This window comes from Bombyx mori, chromosome 20 (genome assembly GCF_030269925.1).
Source record: "Bombyx mori chromosome 20, ASM3026992v2".
In the NCBI taxonomy this organism is placed as follows: Eukaryota; Metazoa; Arthropoda; class Insecta; order Lepidoptera; family Bombycidae; genus Bombyx; species Bombyx mori.
The window spans coordinates 3,644,276-3,667,976 of NC_085126.1; the positions used below are offsets into that span (position 1 = coordinate 3,644,276).

The window sequence follows — 23,701 nt, forward strand, 5'->3', positions numbered from 1 at the left end:
GGACAACCCTTTTCACTTAGGGGTATGAAAAATAGATAGTAGCCGATTCTCAGACCTACTGAACATACTATTGATGCACAAATAAAACCAAAAAAACATGGCTGAAAAATGTATAGTATTGTATAATAGCTCTCAAATATATTAAGTGTATAATCTATGATGTATAGTGAGTAAGTAAGACAGGAGACCGGCTTCGTCCTCATCCCTACTACGTGATGTTTGCTGGATGAGTAGTGACACCTGGTGGGGTTAGCTGATCGATTGATAGTTGATCAGTAGTCGACCGGCGAGGGCGGGAGATCAAATTCAATTTAAAAAAAAACATAATTAAAGGAACTTGAAATTATAAACTCTGAATAAGAATTTATCGTACTACAATTATAATATTTGATTGCCATCTTGCAACCTTATTGTGGATCTGTGCATAGAATAGAAAAAATATTAATCGGGATGGAAAAATAGGGGTTGATCGTATAAGAGTGAAAATTGAGAGCAATATTTTTTTTTTATTTTAGTCATGACAAAACAAAATAAGAAACTTGCCAAAAAAATTAAAGTTTATAATTAACAAATAAAAAATAGGGGTTGATCATAGAGGGATGAAAAATTGAGAGTAACATCAGATTTTTTGTTTGAATTCATGACAAAATAAAAATGAAAATCTTGCCAAAAAAATTAAAGTTTATATAATTATAAACAATGCCCGTTGGACCGATGACTTGCGGCGATATGCTGGGAGAGATTGGATGCGGAAGGCGGAGGATCGTTCATTGTGGCGGACTATGGGAGAGGCCTACATCCAGTAGTGGATAGATACAGGCTGATGATGATGAATTATAAAAAATAATATTTATACAAATAAAAAATAGGGGTTGATCGTAGAGGGGTGAAAATTTCAGAGTAATATGAATTTTTTTATTCTACGTCATGACAAAATAAAAACAAAATTCTCGCAAAAAAATTTAAAGTTTTTAATTAGCAAATAAAAAATAAGGGTTGATCGTAGAGGGGTCAAAATTTAGGGTTGTATGTATTTTTGTATGCTGTATCATAAAAAAATAAAATAAATTTTTTATGTCTAAAAATTAAACAAAAAAAATTTAGGGGTGGACTACCCCTAACATTTAGGGGGATGAAAAATAGATGTTCGCCGATTCTCATAGATACCGGATAAGCACAAAAAATTTCATCAAAATCGGTCAAGCCGTTTCGGAGGAGTATGGCAACGAAAACTGTGACACGAGAATTTTATATATTAGATAATCACAAATTTCGCCAAGGCTACACTATAAAAAATATTAATAAAAACAAACAATATTTAATCAATTCTCAATTTGACAACAGACGTCAAGAACAAAAGTTTGACAATAAATAGTATGCATGCGTGTGTGCGTCAAATACATGGTATGTAGTGTTTGTGATGTTTTCTTTATTGATTTAATGTATCTTTAATGCATTATTTTAAAAAATATTAGCGTTGTGCACTTCTACTCTATATTCTCTATAGGTAAGTGTAGAAAATTTCATACTCCTCCGTCCGTGCAATTTTTGTAAAAAGGGATACAAAGTTTTTGCTTCACATATTAATTATATAAGAATAATAACGGTTGAGAATAGAATTAGCAGAGAAATAGAAAAATAGAATAGCCCTTTAAAAGTGGTTTTTAATATCTGTGTAAAATTCGCGAAGACTGAAGATAAAACTCTGTGGAAAGATATACACCTATTTCCAGATATACACGGTAACTCTTTGACATGATTTCCCTTTTACACCGCTTATAACTTCACGGATTCTGGCAATTTATCAAAGTGTATTATGGTTGCACATTCGCATATAAATATCTACATGTCGTTGAAACATTTTGGGGCGTCATTCATATGGCAATACTGATGGCAGTAACATAGGACTTCTTGTATTGTGAAAGGTAATATAAATTTAGGTAAATATGTACCATTAATATATATGTGTGTATCTATATATTAATACGTGAAGCAAAAACTTTGTATCCATTTTTACGAAAATTGCGCGGACGGAGGAGTATGAAATTTTCCACACTTATAGAGAATATAGAGAAGAAGTGCACAATGCTAATATTTTTTTAAAATAATGCATAAAAGATACATTAAATCGATAAAGAAAACATTACACACACTACATACCATGTATTTGACGTACAGACGCATGCGTACTATTTATTGTCAAACTTTTGTTCTTGACGTCTGTTGTCAAATTGAGAATAGATTAAATATTGTTTGTCTTTGTTAATATTTGTTATAGTGTAGTCTTGGCGAGATTTGTGATTATAGAAGTATTAAATACAATCATAATAGTGTACAAACTTACAATTCCAATTAATTATAGTCGAATTTCGACTACTGCGGGACCTCTAGTATACGTAAATGCAAAATAGTCCAGGACGAAGCAAGCGAAAATAAGCTAATATTTTTGACTTCGAGTGCGGGTTTATGTATTGGAACTGATAAGTTTTCAATTTTATAGCTTATTTAGAGTCTTTACGTGTAATCTGTGCCAAAAAACCTCGACAAGAAACTGAAAAGAGGAGAGAAGTTTTATATCTTTGGTATTAAATTGAAAATTAAAATATTTTATCTTGCACGAATTAATGTAATAGAGAAAAATGGAAAGGATGTTTTATTTATTTTTCACGAACGATCGACGTGACTTCAGTAAGGTTTTTTAAGATGTCTTACTTTTGTTTTGTTTAATGAATGACTGAATTGAGCATTTACGGGGAATTTGTTTCATTTAAATAGCATATACGGAGATTTTATTTTACACACTTTTGTCACGAACTTATCTTCAGTAAAAATAGGGGGAATAGGTGTCATTATATCTATTATATCTATATCTAGATTCTATATCTATAAAAATGAATTGCTGTTCGTTAGTCTCGCTAAAACTCGAGAACGGCTGGACCGATTTGGCTAATTTTGGTCTTGAATTATTTGTGGAAGTCCAGGGAAGGTTCAAAAGGTAGATAAATATGAAAATGCACGGAATTAAATAAAATTACAATTTTGTTTTTCTTTTGATGTGTCGCCCGTCGGACGGATTAGTTTTGTTTGTTTTAAGTTTATTTTATACAAAAACTTTTGTTTATCGATTGAGGCACTACGAAGTCTGCCGGGTCAGCTATATTGAAAGGTTTTTGAGCTTGCGTCCAGTAATGCGACTATGCCCGAAGTTTGTAATTATTCAGGTTTTTTTTTACTATATCTATTTGCTGGTAGTCTAAGCGTCTGTTCTAGCTATGCGGTGAGTTCACGAGGTTAATGCGCTAACATCGGCCCGAGCAAGAGCAGTGGTTCGCAGAACTTACCACCTGATCGAGACCGCGACCCGTTGAGAAGATCCGGCGAGAAACTCAGTCTATAGGTTAGTTTTGTCGTCGTAATCCACGAGTTTGAAGTGGACGGTGATCGGTGCTTGAGGTGAACTCGTCTATGAACCACTTGCAAGATCCATAGTATTCATATATCGTATCACTGTTGTCTGAGCGGGCATGGTCGTCATCTAGCATCATTGCTGTGGGCAGATGCTATGCGCCTCACGAGCAATGGCCTCTCCTCGCGGTTTGTGATGAGCCTAGTACACTCATGCAAACAGTCGTCAATTGCCGACTTGATCTGGTCGGTCCATCGCATGGGCAACCTTCCACGCGGTCTGGTGGCTTCTACTTTGCCATGAACGACAAGGCGCTCTATGGAGTCATTAGAAACGTATTAAATAAAGGGCAATCTCGAAATTTTCAATCTCCCTATTTGATTAAATTCTTTTCTTTTTTTTTTAAATTCTTTAATTAAGACTTATACCTCGGCACTAAATAGTTGATGAAAAGAAACGGTGTTATAAGCATTGTTTGCGTTATATTGTTTAGAAAAGTGTCATTTTGTTGGTTTGTACCCCCCTATTTTTAGCACTATTCTTTATAAATTAAAATTAATTGCGTAGGCTGCCGAAACTCATAGACATCTTAACGGGAATTCTGCCACTTACCTAATTTAAATTCAAATTCAAATTCAAAATCATTTATCATGTTTTATCTTTGTTTTTTATTGTTACTACTTCTACTACTGTCTACACAAAAAACCGTAAAGGCTATTTTAATATTATTAAAAGCGAGCTGCTTGAAAGAAGGACGTATCGAATAAAAATAAAAATATCTAAAATACATGTAGAGAGGCAAATTCTTACATTTAATAGATATTTTTTTAGATCTGAACCCTAAAAGAAAATATTTGTAGTGAAAATGAAGGACAAACAAATTCTTTATCCTGTATTGGAGTGTTGCAGGTGAAATAAAAGAGAACTGTTCAAGTCGACAATTCGTGTAATACTGTTATAATTTAGTGTGTGCAGTTACAAATATAAGGTTAGGCGAGCTGCACACTACACCTCCCCTCTTTTTAAAAAAAAAATGATATTATTATATAATCCCTTTTTTTTTTTTTACTTAAACTAAATTACACAAAATATTATTAACTTTCATACTTTACTAACAAAAATCCAATAAAACAATATTTTAAGTTACAAACTTCTTTGTCAGTAATACTTGTCACATCTTTAATAACAAGTAACTTGGGAAAATCTTTCAAATGGCTCATTTCCTTTATAAAATTGTCTACAAATCGTTCATAGCGCTTGCTTTTAATTATTACGAGACTGTTTATTTTGATTTGCTTGCAAAAACGTTATAATTCTCTCATTAACACACTTACGGTAGACAACGATTGAGAAATTATAAAAATTGCTGATTTTTCAGGCACGAATTTGCAGTTACCATTATCACTAGTAAAATGTTTAAATTTTTCTATCTGTTTTAATGTATTTTTATTACAAAATAGCATCAATTCAACGCCGTCAATTGGTCGTTTGAGGATTTCCACTACTTTAGGTTGATCAGGCCTTGGAGTAGAGGATACCTCCGTAGTCATATTATTGTTGTCACAGTCAATAATACATAACCTACGAGCTTGTACTCTTGTCATGAACGATACTACATGCTGTTGCATTTCCTTTAAGCTGTTGGATGTAAAAGGTATCCGGCTCAATGCATCTGCAGCTGCGTTGTGCAAAATTCACATGATTAATTATAATATTTAAATAAATATATCCCATAGACTCTAAATTACCACTAATTCCTTTTATAGCTATCTTATCCTGTTTTACTAAATTCAATAAATTCCTATGTCGCGACAACCATTCATACTTAAGTACACATAAACTAGCTCCACTATCGATTAATAAATTAAGATCGATATTACTATTTTTAAGTTGACACTTAATTACACAAAAATTACTATAACTAAAAATCGAATGAGTGCACTGTTTAGGTACGAAAAAACTCTAAGTTGTCATAATTATTTGCGTTATCGTTGCGCAAGTTGTCTTGGACATTGGACTCTTGCGTGTTATGCTGTACACGCTGATTATGCATCGGTCGTCCGCGAAAATGCTGACGCTGGCGCTGATCGCCTGAGTGTTTACCTCGATTTACGATGTGAAGTTCGTTGACCTGTACTATTTTCGTAACAATTATACTTACGATTATAATTTGTCTTATTGTTATAAAAATGGCTATCTCCTCGGTCTCAGAAACCTCTGTAGTTTTCTCGTAGTTGCATAACCTGCTCTTGTGGATAGAAAGACATAGATTTCCTTAAACTGAATATTACCACTCATTACCGGCAACAAGGAAATTGCAGTTTTGATATCAAATGAGTCTGACATTTTTGTACCACAATTCGAATATTTTATCATTCTGACATAATTTCCTTAAACTAAATATAAAGTAATTCCGCATGAACTTAATAATAAAATATAATACAGAACATTCAAATAACGTAAAAAAAAAAAAAAATTACAATATCAGAGCAAAAACTTACATAGCAGTAAGCACGTATTTACTGTCAACGTATAAGTAGTTCATGACGTCTTACGTAGCATGGGTGAATGAACTCCTCAACATTGGACTCTAACTGACTCCTAGCTGCTCCACCTCGGACCCGTACAATTTATCTCCCGGCGCCCTGCATATCCTCTCATCATAAGGCTTGAGTATTCTCCCGGCTCCCGGCAGCAACACCCTTTTTTGTCTTCTTCTATTGTTCTCATCGCTTCATCCAAATCAATCTTCTGTGAGAGTTTTTTTTTCTTTTTTTTTTCATTTTCTATAATTTGAAATTCTTCTTTTCTCTTCTCGTTTTACAAACTTCTATTCTTCATACTATTCTTCATAATTATATTTCTTCATATTTTTTTCAGTTACTCTCGTATTTTACGTATGTTGCAAAATTTTAACTGCTGGCTAAGGGTCGCCATGTATTGGAGTGTTGCAGGTGAAATAAAAGAGAACTGTTCAAGTCGACAATTCGTGTAATACTGTTATAATTTAGTGTGTGCAGTTACAAATATAAGGTTAGGCGAGCTGCACACTACAATCCTAATTTATTTACAAAAGTAAAAAAAAACCCCACGCAGATTTCTTCATGTAAGAGAAAATAGTTTTTCAAAGTACCAGGCTGTCATGCGGCCGTAAGAGGCTTTGCGTAAATCCGCCGCCGGTCACGTCCTAAAATAAATCTTGCCGCCATACACTGTTTACCGAGACTTTCTCAACTTCGTGACGTCCTGGTAAACACGAGGTAAGCTACTGGTTTTACGATCAATTTAACCGTTCGACAGATGACCTATTTGATGTTTAGTTTATAGCTTTCTAAGCTACCAAGATAACGTTATCACTAAAAAGAATGCCAAGCAGACATTTTCAAAATAAAGGTTTCAGAGAAATAAATATTGATGATCATAGATATGACGCGATCTTACACGACTATGACCTTCAAAGAATATTCGAGTCTGTACGATTACTGGACGAAGTTGAGGCCACTTATATGTATATGTATCTCGCTATGACTATTATTTGACAACGATTTTTGTGAGTGCTCGTTCTAAAAACCTTACTTTGAGTACCAATAACAATATACAAAGTATCGTTACAATCAGATAAATAGAATAAGAACGCATAGAGGATGTTCATTTTGATTTAACCACTAAACACATCATGAAGATTTGTATACACGTAAGGGAGTTCATATAGAGTCCCTTCTTTATTTCGCCGTAAAGTCGTGTTTTATGTAATTAACACCACAGTTGAAACAATATAAATTTTATTGTTGTAGCGGCATAAACAATTCTAATATTACATTAGTTATTAAACACATTATAAATTATTTTTACGTTTTAAATTTTCGGCGGTAAAAAGGTCCCGCGTCACAGACTATATTATTTTTCCCACATCTCGTGCGTTCCGGCTTACGCATCATAAAAATGTGCGTTCATAAACGCCACACACGTATTCAGGCGTACATAAGAGCAATATTTACACAGTCGCTTTTAAAAGCTAGTATATATATTAAATTTACCGAATATATTTTATTACGAAACTCCAATATTACCCATATTTTGGAACTTTGCGACCTATTTCACGATTATCCCCCTGGCCTTTGTGATCGTTCGCTTTGTTGTAAAGGAGTTTAAAGCAGTCTATTGTTTGTTTGAATTGCGCCGCCCATTTATATTTGTAACTTCGTAATCCATCGCTTTAGCTTTCTGTGTAGGTAGGAGAGATAGCGATAACAACACACCACACCACGAGGGAAAGTATTAATTCGTATTGAAAGCCCTCCTCCTCCTCCTTGCGTCGGTTTCCTCATTACTGAGGGTCGTGGTCATGGCCTTGAAACAGATTGTTTTTTATAGTGCACCGCCATCTGTTCCTATCTGCAGCTGAGTGCAGAGCATCGTGCACTGTGGTATCCAGGGCTGCACGAATCTGGTCCGTCCAACGGGTCGGGTTCCTGCCTCTTGGTCGCTTGCCCTCGACCTTTCCAGTGACCATCAATTTCTCTAAGTTGTCACTGTCTTTCCTTGCGATCTGGTGGCCCGAAGGCCTTTCCAGTTTCACCAGGACAGGTGGGCGAGCAAAGGCTCAGCCAAGAGGGGTGGGATTTGCTAACAACTGCCCGAGCGCCTCCGAAGGAGACCTAACAACTCAAGAGCAATTGTTTCGCGAATGAATCTACTACCGGATCGGAATCGCGACCCGCTGAGAAGATCCGGCGAGAAACTCAGCGGGCTGATCCATGGGTTAGGTTGCACGTCGACCTCTTTGTCGAGTTCGACGAGTACGGTTACCGGGGTCCCTAAGCCTGCCCCTAGTATTAGAGCTGAAGGCATCTAATGCAAAGGTTATTGGATCTGATGGATCCGTAAGGACGTGTCTAGGGCGTCGACGGTGACTGGCTCCTGCATGATCAGGATTCGGGGAGTAGTCAGCGGCGGCAACGATAAGGCGATTATCATGACGCATAGCCTTATCGAAGTATCGTTCCGACGCTGACTTCATGTATTTCCGAATTGATTCGAGGCCCAGGTCGTCGTGTAGGTCAACGTTCCTCACGAACCACGGAGCCCCGACAGCTAACCTGCAAAAGCGGGATTGTAGGGATTGGAGGGTGTCTATGTGTGTGCGGGCCGCGTGAGCGAACACCACACTCGCGTAAGTCATGACGGGCCTTATGCAAGTTTTGTAAAGTGTCACCTTGTTCCGAAGGGACATTTTACTCCGCTTACAGATCATGGGGTAGAGTCTACCGAGAATAAACGCGGCACGGTCACGGACTGATTTTATATGCGGGCGGAATGTCATCGATGCATCCAGGGTAACGCCCAGGTACTTGACCTTCCTGGCCCAGGGTATGGGTTGTCTAAAGAGAGTAATCGGGGGTGTGAGATTCCTCCTCCTAATCCGGGAGGAAATCCGTGTGGAGCTTCCCCTCTGAAATAGCACCGCAGTACTTTTCGCTGGGTTGATGTCTATGCGCCATTTTCGGAACCACTGTCCTAGGGCTAGGGCTGCGCTCTGAAGCTTCTTCGCGATTAGGGACTTATTTCTACTAGAATAGTAAACAGTCGTGTCGTCGGCGAATAAAGCTAAATGGGTCGGCGGCGACCGGGGAATATCGTTGACGAATAAGCTAAATAGGAGGGGTGAGAGGACAGAGCCTTGCGGGACTCCAGCTGTGAGAGGTCGTGGGGAGGAGCGGGTTCCCTCGACTCGATATCGAAAAGAGCGGTTCGACAAGAAGTCCCGTATGATGAGCACGAGACTATCCGGCACGCCCATGTTGAATAGTTTGAAAATCAAACCATTGTGCCAGACTTTGTCGAACGCTTTTGCGACGTCGAAGAAGAGAGCTCCCGTGTATAACGGTTTTGGTCGATTAAGCCCCACAAGAATGTGCTCCGTGAGGCGGTGCACCTGTTGAACGAATCCGAATTGTTCATCGATGAGAATGCCCTTGGATGAGACGAAGTCTCTGAGGCGTTTGTAGAGCAGACGCTCATACAGTTTGCCTAGAGACATGAGGAGGCTAATCGGGCGGTAGCTCGTCGGATGATTTTTTGGTTTACCGGGTTTATGTATGCCGATAACGTCCGCTTCTTTCCACACCGCGGGAAAGATACAGTTCGCCATAGCGGCATTGAAAATAGATGCCAACATCACGATGAGTTGGACGGGTAGAAGTTTAATAACGCGGTTGGATATACCGTCGGAACCGGGAGCCTTGCGAGGACGTAGGTCTTTGATCAAGTCTTTAACTTCCATCGGGGTGACGGGTGGTAACGCATCAGAGGGTGGCAAGGAGGCTCTGCGTTCTACCTCACTGTCTACTAATTCTACATGAACAGGGTCCACGGATTGAGTGCTGGGCGTGCACTGGGTTTGCAATGTATCGGCCAGCAGCTCTGCTTTTTCGTCATCATCGAACGCCGCGAGTCGGCCTGAGGGGCCTACGAGGGGGGGCATAGTTACTACCGTATCCGATTTGAGAGTACGAGCTAAGCGGTAGTAAGACCTTTGAGAGGGCGCGAGTCCTTCTAAGAAATCAGACCATCTGGCATCTCGGACTTCGGTGATGCGAGACTTTACGTCGCGTTGTAGGGCACGCATTCGAATACGATTTTCCGCGGTAGGATACCTATCGTACGCACGGATCGAGGCGTTCTTAGCTCTAAGGAGTTCCCTAATATCGTCGGGCAATTTGAAGCGGTGAAGGAAGTCCTCCGCTACAACTTGCTTCGATGACCTATCTAATGTCGAGGTGATGTGTGACGTTACGATGTCTATGGCTTCAGCGGTATCCTGAGGAGACGGGATAGAGTCCGGACTAAACGGAAGCGATGGTGGATCAGATTCAGCCAGGCTGATGCCCAGCGTGTGCCAATCCACCACAGTCCTCGTGACGGGAACGGAATCGGGAGCGCGACCGAGCTTCATAACGACGGGACGGTGGTCTGAATCTAACTCTGAAACTACTTCGATCGAGTGTAAGCGCAGAGTTACGTTTTTTAATAACGCTATGTCGAGTATATCCGGGCGATGCGCGATATTTAGCGGGTAGTGAGTCGGGGTTAGCGGAGCGACGATGTCGAAGGCGAGATCATCGACTAACGCGTCAAGCCGCCTGCCATTCGGGGTTGTGGTGTGTGAGTTCCACCTGATGTGTTTACAATTTAGGTCGCCCGCCAGAATGACAGAGCTCCCCATACCGAGCAGCGCCTCGATATCACTGCTTAGAACGATCTTATCCGGTGGAAGATAAACGGACGCGATAACGATCGGCGCGTGTCCCGTCAGTGAGATTCGGCACACTGATGCTTCGATATTAGCGAGCGCGGGAGGATCGAGCGGGACGCAATGCAGGGCTCTTCTATAGTAAATGACGGTACCACCACCACGAGCAGAGAGCCTGTCGTTCCTGACCATGTTATAGTTCGCGATTTTAGGGTCACGGCGCGCGGGCTTAAGTAGGGTCTCCTGCACTAAAAAGATATCAATTTGGTGGTCACGCAAAAAGTCAGAAACCTGATCACGTTGATTTGCGAGACCGTAAGCGTTAAAAAATCCTATCGTTACGGATAGGGGCTTTATTCTACTTATATACGCCATTGATTACCGGCGGAGTGAGGGGAGGACGTACGTATTTAATGACGCGTATACGTCGGCGTATTCCTGCACAACGGCGATAAAGTGTTGTGCAGTGGAGGCAGCGCGAATGGCGTCGCCCAAAGCGTTAACGCGCTCAAAGTTGATCGACTGAAAGAAGTCGATCGCTAAAGCGAGATTGTCGGACGCGGTCGGAGGGCAAGTCGCGGGAGAGGGACGAGTCGCGGGGGCGGGACGAATCGCGGAGGAGGGAGTTGTAGCCGTGTTCGTGTACGGCAGCGGTTTTGCCCAGGCCGAGACACTGGGCACCGCCGCCGGAACGAACGCTGGCTTAGCCTGCGACGCAGAGGGTGCCGAGGCTTTGATGTCTGGGCCGGAAGCTCGGAGGCGGTTTTGGCGGGCGACGCGGCGATTTATTTTAGGGGCTCGGGGGCAACCACGGTAATTCGCGGGGTGACCCTGTGTTCGACACAGGACGCAGCTAGGCGGTTCCGTCGCGGTTTTTTGGTCGCGAGCGCAGAGGGCCGTGGCGTGATCGCCCAAACACTTAACACATCGGGGGCGCGCGTGACAGTTACGGGAAGAGTGCCCGTACAATTGACAGTTATGGCACTGGCTAGGAGTGCCTTTTTTATGGGGGGCTTCGACAGCGATACCAGAGAGCCTACAGACGGTCTGTGTGTTAAAGATTTTCTTACCCTCGGGGGTAGGCTGGAGAGCGATTAGAACCATATTATATGGCTCCCTACCGCGACCGGTGTGCATACGGTGCACAGAATTCACTGGTAGGCCTTGTTCTAACAGGTCGGCTTTTACGAGCTCTACATCTAACTCTTTAGGGATTCCGCGTATTACAACGCGGAGTTCGCGCTCCTCCTGGAGCGTATACGTATGGAAACTTATACGCTCCTTACGGAGGTAAGAAGAGAGGGCCCTATGGTCGTCGGGTGTTTGAACCTTAATTTGAATGCCGTTCGCGAGGTTACGGGCATTCGTGAAATTTATATTTTTGGCCTTAAGGGCCAGGCAAACTCGATCCCAAGCTGCCTTCTCCTGAAGGATAACCGGGGGAGGGGTCTGGGTTTTATTTTGTGCCACCGGACGCGGCGACGGAGTGGCACGGGCTGGGGGCGCAACGGGAGTCTGAGGGCGGGGGCGCGACGCGTTCACGGCTTTGCTAATTTTAGCGGCCGCGGGAGCTCGAGACTCCGCGGCACGCTTCTTACCCTTCTGTACCAAGGTGAATCCATCCGTCGATGAGGCGGGGGCGAGGTCGACCTCCATGTCCGAGTCAGAGTCGGAGCACGAGGAGGCGGGTGCAGGCGACCTACGAGCAAGTGTAGGTGTTTTAGAGGGCGCGACGGAGGCCGCGGATGATCGCTCAGCTGAAACGATGGTCACGGCGGACGACGCAGCAGCTTTTCTCGCCAATATAGGCGACACGGGAGCGGCAGGCACGACAGAGGCTGCGGTGCTCAATGCAGAAGCTCTGCACGCAGGTACAGGCGACGCAGGAGCAGCGAGCGCGGCGGAGTCCTCGAGAGGGCTCGCAGTGTGATTGGCCTTGAAGGCCAAAAACTCCGAGGCGAGCTGTGGGTGGCGAAGTCGGAGGAATTCCGCGAATACAGCGTCCATGATCGCTGAGTACCCAGGTGGGGCGGCCCCGGGTCTTGAAAACACTCGCCTTGCGGCGAGGCCCCAACTTCTCGGACCTGAGCGGTTCTATTGAACACAGGTGGCAATGCGGCGCGATTACTACAGGACAAAGAGAAAGCACAACAAAACAGAAATTACGAAAAGAAACAAAACAAATAAATACTTGCAGGAAACCACTTTGTCGGCAGATGTACCACGAACACAGAAACAACAAAAGGAAACAAAACAAATAAAAACTTCCAGAAAGAGCACTTAGTCGGCAGATGTACCACAAACACAGGCCGCGCGAACAATGGCCGGGCTAACAAAAGCCGGGCGAACAAAGACCGGGCGATCGAGTGGACGATGAGCACGTCCGCACGTGACGGGTGCCTCTATCGGAATGTGGCCAAAGTATTCAAGAATCCTTCGCATGCAAATGGTGGAGAGTCTAGTCCGGATCTTCAACTGAGCTAGGATGGATACATTGGTGCTGCGTGCGGTCCAGGGAATACCCAACATCCTCCTGAAAACAAATCTGAAAACCCAGAACAAACTAAATCCGAAAAAAGGATGAGGTATATTTGTATTTAAATTTGTGGCATTCAACTTATTATTGGTGCACAAAATAAATTACAATCATAGAAATTACAAGTTGAAATATTTAATATAACTCAACTGAACAGATACCTAAATACCTTGTGTATATATATGCATGTATATTTGTACATATACACATACGCTCGTACACAAATCCAATCGCGCGCACACATACTCACACTCATATGTAACTTACTATCTAATTAAATTAAATATAATGTATCATTAACTGGACAATATTAATTCACTTTTACTATTTTAAGGGATTTTATGACCTGGTAACTAAGACTTTTAGGTCAAGTCTTATTTTAATTTTAATGTTAACTTTGTTATATGAAAAATGATAATAATATTATGAAATGAAATGAGATGATATGGGAAGAAGTATAATCTCAGTAAAATGGTGGTCATTTACTGAGACCTTTTCAGTGGAGTTTTTGGAGGATCCCGAGAAGTTACGTCCAACGGCTTTGTTTCATTTTCCCACATTTTTGCACTTTCACAGATACCAAATAGTTAATAAACCGTTATTACACATTTAAACCTGAAGAAACACTAAATAGACAAAATAAAACAAATCACAATATAACTTCACTCCTCGCGTTCCCGCCAAAAACTCTTCATAATAATTCACATTTATAGTATTCGTACAGATTAATGACGCTTTCCTATTGCTGTGCACAGACTAACCTACGCAAGTAATGTTTCATGATGCTAATATTTTACGATCCCAACTTTCATTCATGCGAATTAATTTCCTCAACAAATACATTACAAACGAAATTAGCGGCTCGGCTGGTATTTGTGGGACCTTGTCGCCGAGAACGTATGAGTTACGACCCGGGTACCTGCCCGCAGAGAATAGGCGCTTGTTTGGAATACAACGAAATGGGTAATGTTTTGATTATAAATAGACCTTATTTATAATAATTTATAATTGTCATTTTCTAGAGACTAATGTGTGTTTATGAGTACGTATTGTATAGGAAACGAAGTAGTCTGTACAAAGTTAATTTTAGCGTCTTTTCAGTGAACAATGCCCATTATGTTTTCAGTTAATTCTGTATACGAAATAAAATAAACAAAGAAAACCGAATTACTGAATTTACTGGTGGTAGGACCTCTTGTGATCCGCACGGGTAGGTACCACCACCCCGCCCGGCAACTTCTGCCGTGAAGCAGTAATGCGTTTCGGCAACCGTTGTAACTATACTGAGACCTTAGAACTTATATCTCAAGGTAGGTGGCGCATTTACGTTGTAAGTGTCTATAGGCTCCAATAACCACTTAAAACCACGTGGGCTGTGAGCTCGTCCAGCCATCTAAACAATAAAAAAAACTCAATAAAATTAAATGAGAATATCACCGACGTAGCTAGTTAAAAATCATTATTAATTGGGATCACACACACCCCGAGTTTGTTTTTCAGGCCAGGACGATGTCTGTGCTTGAAGTATAAATATGTAGTTAGTATAAATAAAAATGTGTGCGTGTACTAGTGTACACACGTAAGAAGTGAAACTTGTTTATGGCCTTATTTTTCGAAAAATGATCTACATGCAACTTTCTAGAAATTGGTTAAATAAAGTTAAATTAGATAAAGTTTAAACAAAAGGATTTTATTATCATAGACATGAATACAAAAAAGTTAAATTAGATAAAGTTTAAACAAAAGGATTTTATTATCATAGACATGAATACAAAACAGATGGCGCGTAACGGAAAAAAGTGACGCGTAACCGAAAAATGTGACGGTAAATTTTTTTCCAACGCCGATAAGGAAGTTTCACTTCAATTAAATAAAAGTAAAAAATTCAAGTGTTTGCAATGAAAACAGTCTGAATTCTCACCAGCCAGATATTTAAATTAAAATGAAATTTGTGAATGTTTTACTCAAAACCAGAAGCGGGCTCAGCATACAATACAGTAACGTGGCTACAATTATAATTATTTAGAAATGCCAACGCTGCGTACGTTTACGCTATCTCGCGACGAGCAGATGGATTCATTCCCTTTTATTAGAACATTACTGAACAGATATTTTATCTTTAATTACAGTTTATTATTAAAATATTTTGTGTCCTAATAATTAGTTGCTTACGGAAATCTTAATGTGAATATTGTAAGCCAAAGTGAAAGATGAGGTTTGTTACTATCTATTGAGTGCTTTTTGGCGAGACTGAGATAGTGCTATACGGAACCAAAATAAGCCGACTGTCTCTTTCTAAAAGCCGATGTGCAATATTCATCGCCGGGTACTGTACGGGCGTATCGAAGTCGTCGTGGCCTAAAAAATAAGACGCTGTTTGTGCGCGTATTGAGCGATGCAACTATGCCGGTGCTTACACACGTTCTCGAATGATTTCTACAATAGAGAAAATATGTCATGTTGTAACAAAAATCAAATACGCAAAAAATATTATCTACATATTACGTGTGGTTTGTTATTTGTTGTTCGTATTCGAGGGATATTTTACTCCGCACATAATATAAAAGTCAAACACACCATTTCAACAACAACTATAATGTGTGCAATATAAAAATATAAACCAAAAGTAAAGTAAACAACGTAGTGCCTCTTACTGGTGGTAGGACCTCTGGTGAGTCCGCGCGGGTGGGTACCACCACCCTGCCTATTTCTGCCGTGAAGCAGTAATGCGTTTCGGTTTGAAGGGTGGCGCAGCCGTAGTAACTATACTTGAGACCTTAGAACTTGTATCTCAAGGTGGGTGGCGCATTTACGTTGTGGATGTCTATGGGCTCCAGTAACCACTTAACATCAGGTGGGCTGTGAGCTCGTCCACCCATCTAAGTAATAAAAATAAAATAAAAAAAAAACTAGACTAGAAGATACAAATTAAAACTAAAATTACGTTTTTACATTCAACTTAAATGGACGCGCGCGAATCTTGTCGCATGACGTCACGGGACACCTGCGCGTTCGGGAACTCCGATTGCGCCCGAAGACGCCCGAGTGCGACCGAATGTTGCACGCTACATGCGTATTACGTAAATACTACTTACCATGGCTCCTATGGTTACCGCAAAGTGGTAATGCATTTCGGATTGAAGGGTGCGACAGTGGTTATACTAAGCGACTGTATCTTATAGTTGAAACGTAAGTAAGACTAGGTGTAAGTTTCGCTAAATTTTGTTGCAACAACTTATTGTTGAAATACCGTATTATATTTTAATACAAAAATATAGTCACAAAAAAAAAAAAAAAGTGTGTGTGTCCGCTCCGACGCACGACTGGAGTTTACTGGATATAAAAAATTAAACGAAACAATACGAGAAATAGTTCTATATTACGACAACACGATACACTACAGATTATTAACAAATTAACGAGACACAAAACAAACGACTAACAAATATATGAAAATACAATAATGAGAGAAACGCGCGATCAGTACGAGGCTTTGTGGCGGACTGCCGGCGCAGCAGCCCGGCGTCACCTGCGATAATGCATTTCGTGTGACATGCGCAATCAGGCGCATAACGCATTTCGTGTGACATGCTAGTACGATTTTGGTCCCCATAATTTTCATACCCCGGGCCTATATATGTAAATCGATTCTAAAGGAGTAAACTCCAAAAACAATATAACATATTCGATGGTTCAAGTGTGACAAAACCGGGAAGAAAACCTGAAAAATGTTTTTTTTATTGAGCCTTATTTTGTGGCCCGGAGATGGAAGACATTTCTAGCTTCTATTCAGACGGGTGGATGAGCTCAAGGCTTCAGTCACTCAAACAATAATATAAGCAGAGGCCTGTTGAGTTGACTTACGGCCGTTTTCAATAACGTATCTGAGTTTTCGGATAGATAGCTATCTCCGAATATCAGCAAGAGCGTATCTATCCTTAGTTTGCGTTTCACAATCACGGATAAGTGCTATCTCTCTTTAACCAACAGTAGATAGCTTCTTCCCTCCGATTTATCCGAGCCTCTTGATACGTTTCGTTCTACTACAAATACGAAACAACATCAGGATCAAGACTTATTTTATTTTATTCTAAATTATAACTATAATTTAACCAGCATATTGTAGACTATCATAAACACATTTGTTTATAACAAAAAGTAATAAAAACATATGTAGATTTTTTTAAATTGGACGTATTGCTATTTTTATCCTAGTCGAAATTATGAAACGAAACGTTTTGACAGTCCGTTTACCATTAAGCAGTGATCAGTTTCTTTTGTTTGTTTTTCTATTGTTTACCTACTATATTAGATGATGACTTACCTCCAAAACGCTTTAAAACTTTCGTTTATAATTCTAAGTGTGTTTATAATTAAAGAGCTACAGTGAAATAAAATGAATTCTGTAAGTATCTATGAACTACATTGATAATAATAATTTTACTTTGAAAACTTTGAGTTCAAGTTTAGAAAATATATCTTTTTCAGTCAAGAAAGGCAGCACCCATGACAAAAGATGAGACGATGATTCTAGCAGAACTTGTGGCGGCGAAAAAACATTTCAATAATAAGGCAACAAATGCCACAAACAATAAATTGAAGGAGCAGGCTTGGCAAACCCTTGTAAATGATTTTAATTCGTCGATTCGTCGTTTCCCACGAACTCCATCGCAGCTTCGACTAAAATGGGAAAACTTAAAGAACGCTACGGCAACATAAGAAACAACTTTAGTAAGGTTAGTATAATTAGTTGATTGTTTGTCTCTAATAACACATTGATAAACATGATTTTTTCTTCAGGTTGCCGTAGTATTTGAAATAATTATGCTCTTTGTTACAGGCTGGAGGTGGTAAGGATTGCAGATGAAATTTTGGATAAAGCATGCACATTGTTGTAGGTCACATATAATATTTTTAACACTTTTACAGCCAAGCGGAAACAAGATGGAAGAAAAGAAATGCAAGGCTAGCATAGGGACAATGCATTAGCAGAATATCTAATAGCAAAAAAGAGACTTGACTTGGAAAATAAAGAAAAGGAGATTGTTGTAGCAAAAGTTAAGTTAGATTTAGATAATTTAAAAAATTAAAAATTACTTAAAAGGAATATTAAATTTCATAAATTAAGTAGGCAATAATAATTTTATGTTGGATAGTTTTTTAAGTATATGTACAAATTCTAAATTAAATATCTTGCATGTACTAACTACCATGTAATTATCATTTTGGAAAATAAAAAATAGTCAAATTATCTTTGGAGTTTATTTTATAAATTATCTTTGGAAGCAATTATTTATAAGTACATAGTTGTATTTCAGATGTAAGTTTTGAAAAATTGTTACGAACAATTATATTATTTTCCTGTAATGTATCTGCGACTGAAATTTCTGATTCTAATTCTTCTAAATTCATACTTCTGACGGTATTATGCAGCATGGCAGCTATAATAACAGCTTGCATATTTTCTAGTTTTAATCTACTTTTCAATGATATACAGGGAGTCTTCTTTTACAAACACCAATGCATCTGAAAATTATACATTATTCGCTTAAATTATTTTACAATACAGTATAACAAGCTCTTAACTAAAAAAAAAGATTACCTCTCTATAGTATTTCTTGTTTTAATATGTGATTCATTTTAAATTGTTCCGGTTGAGTATGTGGGTTAATTAATCACGTTAAAAGATAGGGTTGTGGGGATAGCCTCTATCGGCAAGCAAATAGCAATTTCCAAGTCCACCTTGTTATCAATGTTCTCTTGATATGTAGATAATTTATTATAATAGTGTCATATTAAATTCATACAAACACCTAAATATATAATATAAATAAATAAAAATATAATAATAATATATAATAATAATAATATAAATAAGGTAATATAAATAAGAAATACCTTTTCAATCGGAATGGTTAATTATAGTTGTATCATGAGTAGACCCAGGCCATCAACCAACAACATTTTGAAACATCAATGATGCATTGCACACAAATTACACATTCAAAATACTCTTTTTCTATTTCTAAATTCTTCTCCTATATTTGAATCTGTAACACAAATATAAAATGTAGAGGTATCAGTGTGTAATAAGAATGAAGGTAAATAGCCTACCAGGTTATTGTATTGGTATATGAATGTCATTTAGGGCACCATGGGAATCCAGCAGTATTATAGAATTCCTGTTGAGTGTGATTTTGTAACACAACAAAAATTAGGTATTATTTTGCTATTGCTATAAACAAATATAAGTTGTAATAACGAGTACTTTTATGGTTAAAATTTATCTTACCTTTTTGACGTTACACTCAAATATGGTCTCATTAAATTAATCAATTCATTCACAACACCTTTGCTCAGAAATCTATAGTCAAATTCGTAATTATTGATCTTCGCCATGTAATTCAGACGATCTTTATTTTCCTAACCATATGATATCGGCCTCACTATCACTATCTGCATCACAATCCATTATCATTTGAAATAATTCCATATCACTATCATCACTGCTACAATATGCCAATATGAAGAGAAACAATTATTAAATTATAGCGATTTACTTTCGAAAGATAAACATGTAACCGGCCGATTTTGACAGATAAGCGAATGCCCATACTAGAGATAGCGCCGCCTACCGGAGAGTTACTTAAAACTCATATTGAAACGGAAGTAAGCACGATTTGTATGAGCGTTCTATCTTTAGCAGGCTATCCGTCCTCCCGACGATGGATAGATAAATCCGATAGGAACTGCTGCCCGTCGATAGGTTATTGGAACGTAAGTAAGGATAAAAATATAGATTTGTCTATCTTTAGTAACCGAAACTAGGGATAGATAGGTTATTGAAAACGGCCGTTAAGCGATTTTATTCAGAGCTCCGCCTCTGTTCGGCATATTCCTTAAGGCTGACTGGTATCTTTTTTTTAAATTTTTTATTGCATAGATGGGTGGACGAGCTCACAGCCCACCTGGTTTTAAGTGGTTACCGGAATCCATATACATCTACAAAGTAAATGCCGCCACCCACCTTGAGATACGAGTTCTAAGGTCTCAGTATAGTTACAACAGCTGCCCCACCCTTCAAACCGAAACGCATTACTGCTTCACGTCAGAAATAGGCAGGGTAGTGGTACCTACCTGTGCGGACTCACAAGAGGTCCTACCACTAGTAAAAAAGTATCTATCGTCAACGCGATTTTTCCCGAATCTATTCTGTTCTACGATAGGTAGTGCTACTTATATCTTATATACCTTTAAACGAGCAATTCTTGTATATATAGGTATATATATAATCTGAATCTCGGAAACGGCTCCAACGATTTTCATAAAATTTAGTATACAAGGGATTTCGGGGGCGATAAATCGATCTAGCTACGATTTATTTTCAGAAAATGTTGTTTTATTCGTGTTTTCAATAATCAACTCTTCCCGACATCTATTGGCGAATAATAAGACTATTTTTCTTAATTGAGGGCAACTAACCGCTTTATAGACACAACAAGATGGCGTTATCAATCTAGTGAATACGTTAATGTGGGATTAGTTGAGAATCGCGTCACTCTCTTAATCGAGCTTAAAGCGACAAGTCACAAAAGCCTAATTATTCAAAGTTATATAATTGAAATGTTTCGTTACATTTATTTAGGAACCATTAAGACTTCTGTTTGTTCGCAATTCAAATTCGGAATGGACATCAGATACGGTGCGTGCTAAAAGCGAAACTGTGTTTAGATGACGCTCAGCTTGAGAAACATCTGCGGTCTTCAGTGTACGTTCAATCTATACTTCTATACTATAATATATATAATATTATAAAGAGGAAAGATTTGTTTGTTTGTTTGTATTGTATAGGCTCCGAAACTACTGAACCGATTTGAAAAATTCTTTCACTGTTTGGAAGCTACACTATTCCCGAGTGACATAGACTATAATATTTTTGAAAAAAAATTAGGGATCCTTACTAAAACTCCAATAATGTAACCGAAGGTGTAAAAAAATTACCTAAAATATTCTTTATATCACGTGCCCTGCGAAAACTATTGATGATAGAATAAAAAAATGTACTACGACTTTGTAGAACACATTATTATTTACAAATAGTGTGGCGACTATTATAGTTATGCCGCAATAAGTGTTCTTTTATTTAAAAAAATTAAACGTCAAATATCGTTGAAATTTTTGTTAAAGACCCGAGCGGAGCCGGAGCAGTCTGCTTGTGTATTACAAAATTTAATTTTAAGGCGTGAATTCGATGTTTCGTTCTCTGGCCTACCCTCAGCTATTTCGTTTCACATCCTTCCCATAAAAGATTTTATGCGGTTCGGGAAATATTATTGTCTTGGAAATTGTAAACACCTAAGTCAGGAAAAGATACGAAGCTCCCAAAGATTAAAATTTTTATTTATAACTAGCTGACCGATAAATAAAAGACCTAGCCTTTAGTATAAAATAAACTTACCAACCTAACAATAAACAAAAGGAATCCGTTCGACGGGGGACACATCAAAGGAAAAACAAAATTGTTATTTTTATTTAATTCCGAGCATTTTCATATTTATCTAACTTTTAAACCTTCTCTTAGCCAAATCGGTCTTGCCGTTCTCGAGTTTTAGCGAGACTAACGAACAGCAATTCATTTATATATATATATAGATAGATTATAATTTGCGTTATAATCGGAGGTATTGTAGGTACTCAATCATCCTGCTTTTTTCTGCAGCGAAGCAGTTATTATATGTTCCAGTTTGCACTAAGACCGTGATGTTTGCCGGCTATTATAACCCCTTGACACCCCTATTTTACACCAGGTTTTCCGTAATTTCTTCATAATATTATAACAAAAACAAAATATTGTTAAGTGAAAATTATCACACTTATCGACATTTGTATTAGAACTTCGGCAAAGAGGAGCCGTTGTCTAGTTGTCTAGTTGAAGGATCTCTTTTATCGTCATTTGAAGTTGAGGGATTGGCTACAAAATTATATAAAATGAACTTCATACCCCGCGTGACCTGGGTTCGTTCAGTCATTTATGAAAAGAGAAAATTGACAATGAATTATCCAGCAGGTTCATGATTTAGTCCATTCTAACTCAGTATCGGAAACGACTTTGACTTTACGATAAGTAAATAGTATTGGCTTGGATTATGGTTCCTTATCTACCAATAAATAGACATGCTTTAACAAAAACCGACTTCAAATAGAAAAAAAATATATACCAAAACAAATTAATATATACTAAAAACAATAATCATCGAAATCGGTTGGCGTGATATTGAGTTATTCATGTATTTGTCGCGCACGTATTTAATGCAAATTTAACATTTCTATGTTTTTCTCATGGATACTATTATCAGAACTAGGCTAAATTTAAATAGGACTACACGGGCAGCGTCAGCTTTCTAATTAAAAAAGAATCATCAAAATCGATTCACCAGTCAAAAGTTATGAGGTAACAAACATAAAAAAAACATACAGTCGAATTGAGAACCTCCTCCTTTTTTGAAGTCGGTTAAAAATAAGTCTTCACTTTGTCTGCGATGAGATTTGATTTCCATATGTGTCTTGTGCTCCATGTCCCATAAAAATAGAGATCATCTTTTTTTTTTTTTTTTATTGCTTAGATGGGTGAACGAGCTCACATCCCACCTGGTGTTAAGTGGTTACCGGAGCCCATAGACATCCACAACATAAATGCGCCACCCGCCTTGAGAATAAGTTCTAAGTTCTCAAGTATAGTTACAACAAAGACCCGAATACTTTTACATTACATTATAAGTATACTCACCAATAATGCGTCTCGAAACATCATTTCAGATACGACCATTCTGTTTTGGAATTAACTCCTTATCCTATTTTTGGAGAGCTGTCATGACTTTCACCAAAAGACCTTGGGAATTATATTCAGCAACTTTGCGGCTCTTCTTTGATTTGCGATTCCAGATACCATTGATGATTGATGATGATAACCTTGCACGACTACTACGTGTGCATATTAAGGCAGCCAAATAGGCCGCCATTAGTTGCATAAGGCTTTAAAAACAAAAATAAAAAGGTACCAAAAAAGGCCAGTGTAAGTTAGTTGCCCTATGGCTTAAAAAATAAAAACTCAGGAATATTTGTCCTCCGTAAAATCGTACTAAACTATTTTAAAGTGAAGGGCATCGAGAAAAGTTCTCAATATATTGCTTTAATACGGAATCCATATAACCGCCGACCTCACTCGGCATCCTCGATCCAGGGTATCAGTATTTGCATATCGAGTAATTTAAGCCTTCTGCTCGGTTGCGGAGGAAAATCTAAGCATATTGCCGGATTCCGGCACGGATAGAATGGCCATGACAAAAATATCTAATGGCTTATATAAATTTATTAGTAACTAGCCGTACTCGCCCGCTTCGCTGGGGATTTAAAATGAACATTATTATTTATTGTCATCATGATTAGGGAGTCCAACATCCATATAAGTATTAGCCTATCCATTAAGTACATGTATTTTCTACATGGA

General features: G+C 38.8%; 1 protein-coding gene and 2 long non-coding RNA genes across 4 annotated transcripts in view; 2 read left to right on the forward strand and 1 right to left on the reverse strand.

Annotated features, from left to right (window-relative positions):
- Positions 1-23,701, forward strand: part of LOC101744064 (inactive dipeptidyl peptidase 10) — a 298,205-nt gene that overhangs the window by 61,286 nt on the left and 213,218 nt on the right. The window lies entirely within an intron of this gene.
- LOC134200727 (uncharacterized) lies at positions 17,057-17,801 on the forward strand. The gene is made up of 2 exons (XR_009975770.1): positions 17,057-17,599; positions 17,683-17,801. It is a non-coding gene; the product is annotated as an uncharacterized LOC134200727 (long non-coding RNA).
- Positions 18,443-19,974, reverse strand: LOC134200729 (uncharacterized). The gene is made up of 3 exons (XR_009975772.1): positions 19,487-19,974; positions 19,093-19,244; positions 18,443-18,720 (listed from the first exon to the last, which is right to left on the reverse strand). It is a non-coding gene; the product is annotated as an uncharacterized LOC134200729 (long non-coding RNA).